This window comes from Acomys russatus, chromosome 2, assembly GCF_903995435.1.
Source record: "Acomys russatus chromosome 2, mAcoRus1.1, whole genome shotgun sequence".
Classification (NCBI taxonomy): Eukaryota; Metazoa; Chordata; class Mammalia; order Rodentia; family Muridae; genus Acomys; species Acomys russatus.
The window spans coordinates 89,076,350-89,085,718 of NC_067138.1; positions in this window are offsets into that span (position 1 = coordinate 89,076,350).

Below are 9,369 nucleotides of genomic sequence, written 5' to 3' on the forward strand. Positions count from 1 at the left end.
AAGCCTTCGCACCATCGACAGGAGAACTAGACCAGCACAGGTTCTAGGTCTGGCCATCTTGCTGCAGTTGAGATGTGTTCTAGCTGTCAAGGACCTTGATCAGAACCTCTACAGGGCCAAAGTATTCGGCACCTTGATCTGAGTGGTATTTTGTGGGTATATGAAAATGTAAACATAGACTATATATGTACTTAAAATCACAATGAAATATTTTTTACATTTTTATTATAATTTATTTATGTTACATCTCTACTGTAATCTTCTCACTCTTATCTTCCTGTTCCCACACACTCATCCTCCCTCTTCTGCCCTATTCCCTCCCCTTGACCTCTGACCAGAGGGGTCCTCCTCCCCTACCATCTGACCACAGCCTATCCATAATGAAATATTTCTTAAATTACTTTGAAATGCTAAAACTAAGTGAAAATTACAAATAGTTTAACTATTAAAATTCTTGAAGCAGAACTAATTTCCGTACTATCAGCTCAAGAAGACTCCTGTTTAAAAATGGGACTTTCACTCAGCTGAGAATTCACAATCAGCAGCACATCCCCAAATGGGAGGCTCCAGATGAGCTTAAATTTCATACAGAAGGAATGTCTATCAAGTGGCCTAAAACATATCCATACTGCAGTAGGCACAGCTTACAAGACTTAACCAACAGCTTATTGTACATGGTCTAAGGGCATCTCTGACATAAACTATAATGGTATAATAATTCATTAGGACAGTTGTTTTCAAACTTACAGCAAACCAGAATCAACTAGGGAGCTAATAAAACAAAAACAAAAACAAAAATAAAAACAAAAACAGACTCCCAGACCCCATTCCAGGTCCATAAGACTCAAAACCAGGGGCATCACCGCGACTACTGCTGTCTCAGAAGCATTAACACTGCCCCCACTAAGATGTCAGTGGTACAGGAGTGAGTTTAGTAAGTACTTAGATCAATCACTTCCTACACATTGGAGATAGAACTATTAATAAGATATGGTCTTTGCTTAAATAAACCAAGTCCAATTGGGAAATGTCATTTAAAAAGGGTTTAATGTAACTGGGTGTGTTGATGCATGCGTGTAATCCCAGCATGGGAGGCAGAGGCAGGCAGATCACTATCAGTGCTCTACAAAGCGAGTCCAAGGCTACACAGAGAAACCCTGTCTTAAAAAGCAAAACAAAAAAAGGTTTAATTTATATGGTAAGTTCCTGATCTGTGAGCAATTTGTCAGTAAATGAATAGAAGTTGGGCCTAGTTACATAGGGTTCAAACAGGACTTTCTAGAACATATCTTAAAATATGAGTAAAAGTTATCTAAGCATGGCAACAAACCTGAAAAAAAGAAGCCATACTAGGGAGACTATGAACTGAGCATCACAGCGGGTATCACAAGCTTCAGAAATCATAAAGCCTCCCATGAACCATGAATATGGACGGGGCTTTATCATGAGGGAAACAAAGATGTCATTTAGAATGCTCAGACTTCACTCTTATGCACAAGAAAACTATTAAATTGGGGGTTAAGTAAGATTTGTATTTTAAATATATTAACACTCTCCTGTGGACAATAAAATTAAAGACAGACTAGTTAGACTAAAAGAATACAAAAGCCAAAATGAACTTTAGAGAAGGGACCCACTGAAGTAAAACCAAATCAGTGAGCCTTACTAACTAATTCACTGAAGGAGAGTGAAGGGTGACCCCCATCTGCAGCTGATGGGCTATCCCCAGTACTTCATTCTAAGAATAGCTGCTCTGCCACTGAAGGGCCTTGCTGCTGCTCAGCGGGACCAGAGGCTACCAAAACACATCCTTAGGAACTCCCAAGTTCTGGAGCAGCAAAAGAAAAGAACACAGCTAAGCAATAGTAGACTACTTGCCTAGCACCAATCCCTGGCAGAACCAAGAAGATACATTAATTTAAATATATGTATGTATATTTTTTTAATGTAAAAGGCGCTAGTTTCTCCTTGAAAAAAATGACAAGAACTTAAATGCAATACACCCTGTGATTTAAATCAAAGTCCAAATCAGTATTTTTGTAAGAATTCTAAAATAGGAAGAGTCTAGGTCTTTTAAAAAATAAAAGTTGAACTTCATTATCTTTTAGTTAGAAATTTAAAAGACAGTTCAGTATCATTAAAGTAAAGAAAATCAGAAAGAATAAAGCATGTTGTATAATTTGCTAGGAATTATTATTCTAAAAACTAAAAAGAGACACATTGCAAAGAATAGTTCAGGAGGGTAGGAAGTTAAGAAAGGATTTTGCTATGTAGCCCAGGCTGGCCTGAGCTTTACTGTTAGTATTTTCACACCCTTGCTAACTATCAAGAGCTACAAGAAAAGACAGAGGCTCTGTCTCCCAACATACTCAATGGCATGAACTTCATTTACCATCAATGCTTGTTCTATTCAGAACTAAAAACTAACTTCAAATGCAAAAATACTTTTGTGGCTTATTCCTTATCTTAACATTAAAAACAGAAAGATATACAAATCTGTTAAGCAAGTAGGACAATCATCAAGTGTTCATCTTTTGAATTCTGTTTTTAATTCCTTTAGTTTTGAAATAACAAAATTTTCTTATTGTTAAAAGATCAGTCCCTCACAAAAGAAACTACTACAGTGACGGAATCATTTAAGATGGGCCTGTTTCCTTGAGTAAAAACATGCAGAGAGATGGCAAACTCTAAAACAGCAGCATCCCGAAGAAGACTGAGCCCAGAGAAATTAAACATGAAGCACATCGCTGAGTATCAAAAACAAATACCTGATGAGTGAAAATTAGCACCATAGAGTCCTTACAGCAGGCTGGGAGAAGAGTGATCTTCCAAGGGCCCACAACTAGTTACGCCAAAAGCCGGGAACCAGCAGAGTGGCAGGATCACTCCAGTGTGGATAGCTACCAGGTGTGGCTAATGGCTGGACAGAAACTATTACACACCCTGAGCAACAACCAAACTGAGCAGCTTAGGCTTATGGGCGGCATTTGCCAAATACTTTCATTAACTGGAGATCCCCACATGCTAATTTGTATATTAAGCAGTGAGCTCACAATCAGACTTTGAAGTGACTGGTTGATGAACTGGTTCTTCAACACTGGAGATTGCTATCTTGAGACTACCCTCAACTATAGTGACTGGCTTCATACTGATGTAAATTACTACAGCACAAACTGCTTTTAAAGAAATTATAATTCAACTGTAATAAACTGCCCTGAGGAAATATTTACAATGTTCAATTTACTCTGAAGGTATACAATCTTTTCTTTCTTGACATTTTAGGCACCTTTAATTCACCACCACAGAAAAAAGATTTGAGTCACCAAGGAAGAAAAATAACAAACAAAAAATGACCACATGACAGAAATCTGTAATGTCAGAATGAAAATTCTAGAGAAAAATAAAGATTAGCCAAAGTAATAAGAAAGAAAGTCAGACCTGGTGGCACTCAGAGGAAGGCTAGCAGGCTACCAAGAAGAGACTTGATACCCTATGAGCATATAAAGGGGGAGGAAGTCCCCCTCAGTCACAGTCATGGAGAGGGGAGTAAGGGGGAAATGGGAGGGAGGGAGGAATGGGAGGATACAAGGGATGGGATAACCATTGAGATGTAACAAGAATGAATTAATAATTTAAAAAATACATAAACAGAAAAAAGAAAGTCAAACATATATTCATAGACTTAGTTTGCTATGACTCCCTACCTTAGCTAAAGCCAGATCTATTACTATCCATAAGCATGAAAACTACCCATCATCTGCTGCTCATGTCTGAAGCATCGCCAGCACTCTGCTTACTGTTCCATTTAACTCACGATTCAAAGCTAAGACCCGCGGCCCTGGCACTTTAGTTCACAATGATCTCTATTTCCTTGTAAAGTCAGTAAAAGCCAGCCCTGGAAGAAAAGAGTGAGTGATTTTAAATGTTGGCCTTCACAACCAAGACCTGTAAACACTGACTGACCAAGAAAAATGTAAATTTCTGAGCTCAAAATACACAAAAAAACAAAATCGAAGACAAAGCAGTCCTGAAAAGAATATTCTAATGCATGAATACACAATGTAAATATATGAAGATGTGACTCACAAACAGAAAAAAGTCATTACGGATGAGGAACTACGGAATGGCTGGGTATTGCCTCACACGTTAAGAGCCTCTGGGGAAGAGCACGCCCATACGTTGCTGACCTGCATGTAAATGATACAGTCCTCTTGAGAGGGCAATCCGGCATACCCATCAAAACGTGAAAGCCTTTAGCCCAGCAGTTTTATTTATAATAATACCTACGAAAGCACACTTGCAAGTGTACAAAATAGACAGAAGATATAGAAATACCACCTTTTGTAATCATAAAAGTACAATACCATCTGAAACCTTATTGTAGCTTTATCAAACATTGATTGAACCCAGGAAAAGAATATGTAAGATTGAAGCACTCTGTGCTATGTGTGTGAAGCTTTACAAAGCCAACACTAGAAGCCAATGTTGAACTCTACTGATGTCATCCTGATGTCTGCAATGTCCCTGAAACAGACTGATGATAATGAAGGTGACTGATGGACGGACAAGTGGGAATATACGGTGAAACTCAGACCATCAGTTACAAAATCTAAGTGAAGGCATTCAGGTGTTACACCTCAAAATTTGTTTCCACGCTTCCGTTTGAAGTTTTTTAAGATGAAATTTTGGGAGGCCTGAGTTATAGGACACCTTATATAATAATTTTTGTTCTAAGTCATTTCTACAGAGAGAAGTGGAGAAAGTCTGAAGAAAACAGTAATCAAACTGCTAACAGCGGGCATCCCATGAGACAGTGTACAAGATGCTTATCAACTCTTACGTGCTGTCTGAACTCACTGGGAAGCTGGGCTACACCCCATCTCAGACACAAGAATGTTTATATCACACGTTCACCAAGACCCCTTGTATAAGGAAGGATGAGCTGGCCCACCTAAGTCTCTGACAAGAAGGGAAGAAAACTGAGCAGCAAAAACACTGTGTCCTTGAGAACAGTTAGAAAGTGAACCATCTCCAACAACAGCAACTATTGTTCATCACATGAGGGAAATGACTAGTTTAGCCATGGAAGACCACCCATGGGAAGAAAGTTCACTTAGGAAGTACAGCTGACGGCCTCGGCTTCCCCAGTTGATTTCTGCTCCACGAGGCAGGCCCATGGCGTGGCATCACCTGTGTTTGCTACCTCACTCAGGCTACTTCAGCTGTCCCCACTGCACTGCAAATCCCTAATTTGATGACATTCTGCTACCAAGTTGCTGCTTCTCCCTATTTGTTACTTGCTATTTGCTGTTTTACTTTTGCTCGCTCCACTCACCCGTTCGAGACTGGGCAGATGGCCATCATGGATCTTTCTACAGACCTCACATAACACGTGGCTGACAGAGTAGTGAGGAGGATGGCTTATATGTTTTGTGTACATATTTACATTTCTTCTAAGTCCATCAGTGAGGACATATAATTCTAAATTCTTTTCAAGCAGTTGAAAAGTAGAATTATCCTGAAGCACAGACATCAATGATCTTACAAACAAAATGTTTGAGATTCTCTTTCTCACTTCAAATTACATAGTTCTTAAATGTGGTACAGAAAGACCTGCATAAAGCCATTAAGATTTATAATTTAAAAAGATGTTTCTGAGGTTTTTAATGGAAAAAGTCTTACTTAAGAAAATAGAATGTCAAAATGTAATATGAAAAGTCAAATAAATCTTTAATTCTTTATTAGCAAATGAATAATTTGCTAAACACTAGATTCCAAGGGCACACTATTTCAGAAAGCAAACACATTCCCATGTAAAAATCAAATGCCCACTTACCACTTGCAAATTCACTGAGATGCGCTGTAATTTCTCTGGCACTTGCATTTAGAAGTGTTATCCTCGAGTCATTCTTTTGTTTATTTCTTTACATTACTTATTCCATCCTACAGGCCTCCTCCCTCCACTAACAGTTGTCTGTGAGTACCTATGAAGAGATTAAGAATAACTTCTTACAGAGATAGAAACAGGAAGCAAGGAAACATTCTGGGGGAAAGCCAACAACAAAAGATGTCAAGACAAAAAAATATGACGGTCCACTTCACCTGACTGTGCGCTCATATTCTACCCACCCTGCAGGAGCACCACAGTCATTATTCCTGGGAGCTCTCTTTCAAAATCACCCAGTTCCAAAAAAAAAAAAAAAAATACAGAATGTGCCTCACTTTGGGCTCTACTGAACTGCTCAGCCACAATGCACAGAGCCACGATGCACCCTGAGCTCACCTGGTGCAAGTCAGGGCGATGGTGACCAAAACATGAATCTAGAGTAAATTTAAAACATGTTTTCATTTCAAATGTTTTAACAAGAAATGTATCTTCCTGGAACAAAACCACTGAGAGTCAACCACAAAAGTGGATTCCGACAGTTCAAATTTTAAAAGATAATCTTATAAAGAACTCTACATAGGATATGCCCATTCATTTCCTTATTCGGCCAAGTTATTAATATCATATTATCTGCTAGGGTTCTGACATGAAAGAAACTCAGGTCCTCTGGAAGAGCAGCAGACGCTCTTAGCCACTGAGCCATATCTCAGCCCCCACTAACTTTAACCGAGTTCAAAGTCATCTCCTTCGTTCTACCTGGGTCTTAGGCCCAAGTATGTATGCCAAGCCTGAGGAGCTGCTACCCCACCAATGGGGTAAATAAATGAACCTTTTTTCCAGAAAAAAAAAAAAAAAACCTGAGAATTACGAGTAGTACGTTTTGAAATATGGCCAAAGTCAGTAATGCTGCTAAGGCTCAGAACTCTCGGTGGCTTCCCGACAGCACCTCCTGGCAGTCACATGACTACGGACTAGCAGAGGCTAATCATCCATGAGTCAAATCCCAGGCACACACTGACTTAAAATCAAAAAAACACATCATTCTCTGTGGGATACAAGTAATATTGAGCCCCCAAATCCAAAAGCTAGGAATAACAATCTCCCCATGCCTCAGAACTACAAAATGTTATAAAACATTCATTGTCATCTATTAATACTCTACATCTAAAAGAATATAGATAACTCATTAAATAATTTTTCAAACACACCACAATAAAAACCAAAGTTACAGGTGTATGTCTTTAAAGACACCCATAAAGCTATTTGACTTTTTGATTTTATTCTACTCTAAAAATTGGTTAATCACGACAGTTAACGCTAAGATACAAGGCTCTAGCTGACTTTAGGAATCAGCCAATGAGCTAATATAAATTTTAAAATATCACAGATACTTGGCTTATTATCAACAAAGTAGACCTAACTCTTATATGAGAATTAAAAATAGGGCACTATGGTCAAATTGTAGCACAGCTTCTTTTCCCTTCCTAAGCGTCTTTGTAACATGGCAAACCAGGGATAATAAAGCCAACTTAGAGGACTGCTGCCATGCTTCAGGATGACGCCGTCTAGCAAGAAAGCAGCGCTGCCCAAGGGTAACTTGGAAAGGGCGTGAACTAAAGTATTACTTCAGCAATTCCTAGATAAAATACCCATGCACCCCATCATTAGAAGTGATACTAAAATTAACTGTCCATCAACTTTCTATCTTGTTTAATGACAAGGCCAGGGAATTATTTATCAGAATAAAGCCAGCAAGATGTCTCTGTGGGTAAAGGCACCTGAGTCCGATTCCCGGGACGCATGTGGTGGAAGGAGAGACCAAACTCCTACACACTGTCCCCCAACTTCTACAAATGGGCCACGGCGAGCATGTGCCCACACACGTGCATACACACACGTTCACACGAAACCAACCATCAGGAAAGACCCTTCAGTTACTGCTGTCTTGCCACAGGCATTATATTGCACTCTGAGTAAGCAGGAAAGAGGCGTTGCCTAGTACATTTTTAAACAGAAAAAGAAAACTATAGGTTTGAGCTGAAATAAAGCTCCTACCCCAAATCTCAAGTACAAAGCAAGATATCAACCAAGGAAGTGGAGCATGGGCAGAATCAGCACTAGAGAACAAGTCCAGCCAAGGCATTCTTAGATATGGCTCTCCAAGAAGAGTGCGAGAGAAATGTGGGCGTGGCGAAGACCGAGCGTATTATTCCTGCACCTCCAGTGGTGGCGCAGGCCTTTAATCCCAGCACTCGGGAGGCAGGGGCAGGCGGATCGCTGTGAGTTCAAGGCCAGCCTAGTCTACAAGGCGAGTCCAGGATAGCCAAGGCTACACAGAGAAACCCTGTCTCAGGAAAAAAAAACAAACAAACAAACAAACAAAACCCAACAACAACAAAAAAGAAGGCACTCTGCGGGAAGCTCTGTCACTGATTCTGGACAAAAGCCGAACAGAAGCTCTTGGCTCTTCGCGTGCACGTGTTGTTCAGTACACAGCTTCATGAGTGAAATAATCACAAATAATATACTTCTATTAACAGCACTGAGCTAGAACCACACACTTCAGCACTCTCCTGACCAAAAATAAAAAATAAAAAAAATAAAAATAACTTGGAAGATGTAGATGGAGTCAACTAAAGACGGACTACCAAATACTGTTTCAGTGTGTATAAAAGTTCTGTGGGAATTTTCACTGAGGGACATGGGAGTACAATGCAGAAAGCAACATTAATGTTGGGTAGGGACAGGTTCAATAATTTCCTTCCTCCAAAAATAACATCAGGAAAAAAAAAATGTTCAGAAACAGGAAAAGCCAGAAATGAAGAGGCCAAGTAAGGTTGTTCCTGGGTGTTAACTAGGCATGTTCTTTCAAGAGGGAAAGTGGGCAAGCTCTGCCCTTCACGTAGCCATGGGGCCAAGCCGTCCTGTGAGACGAAATCAAGGTTAGATTGGGTTGCCCACATTTAGCAGAGTTTACCAAAGCAGTGATGAATTACATTAACACTAAATGCTTCTATCAAAGCCCTTCAAGTTGTGAACAACTCAGTAACTCTCTAAACCCACACACTGTGTGAGATCACCATCAAGTACTGCTAATTTGTACTTAATCTGACCTTACCCTACCCCAACCCATCCCTGTGTGTGTGTGCGTGTGTTTGCACGCACGCGCATATACCTACATACGGCCTCTTAAAGCCTAGAAGCTTAATCTACACTGAGATAACCACAGGAAAAAAGCAGATCTATAATGCAAAAGACATTCCCAGAAAATGTCACAATTTACCCCAGGGAGTTGTAAACCAGGAAACAAGTAAATAAACTACCATTATAGTAAGTGTTTAGGGTTGGCTAACTGCCTCACACGTGAAAATGTGCCTATTAAACTACCTGACGCAGCTTCCTGGGGATCCTTAACCAACCAACCATAACCCAGACAAGACAGGGCGCTGGTTTCTTTCTACTTAGTCCCTCTCAGTACTAGT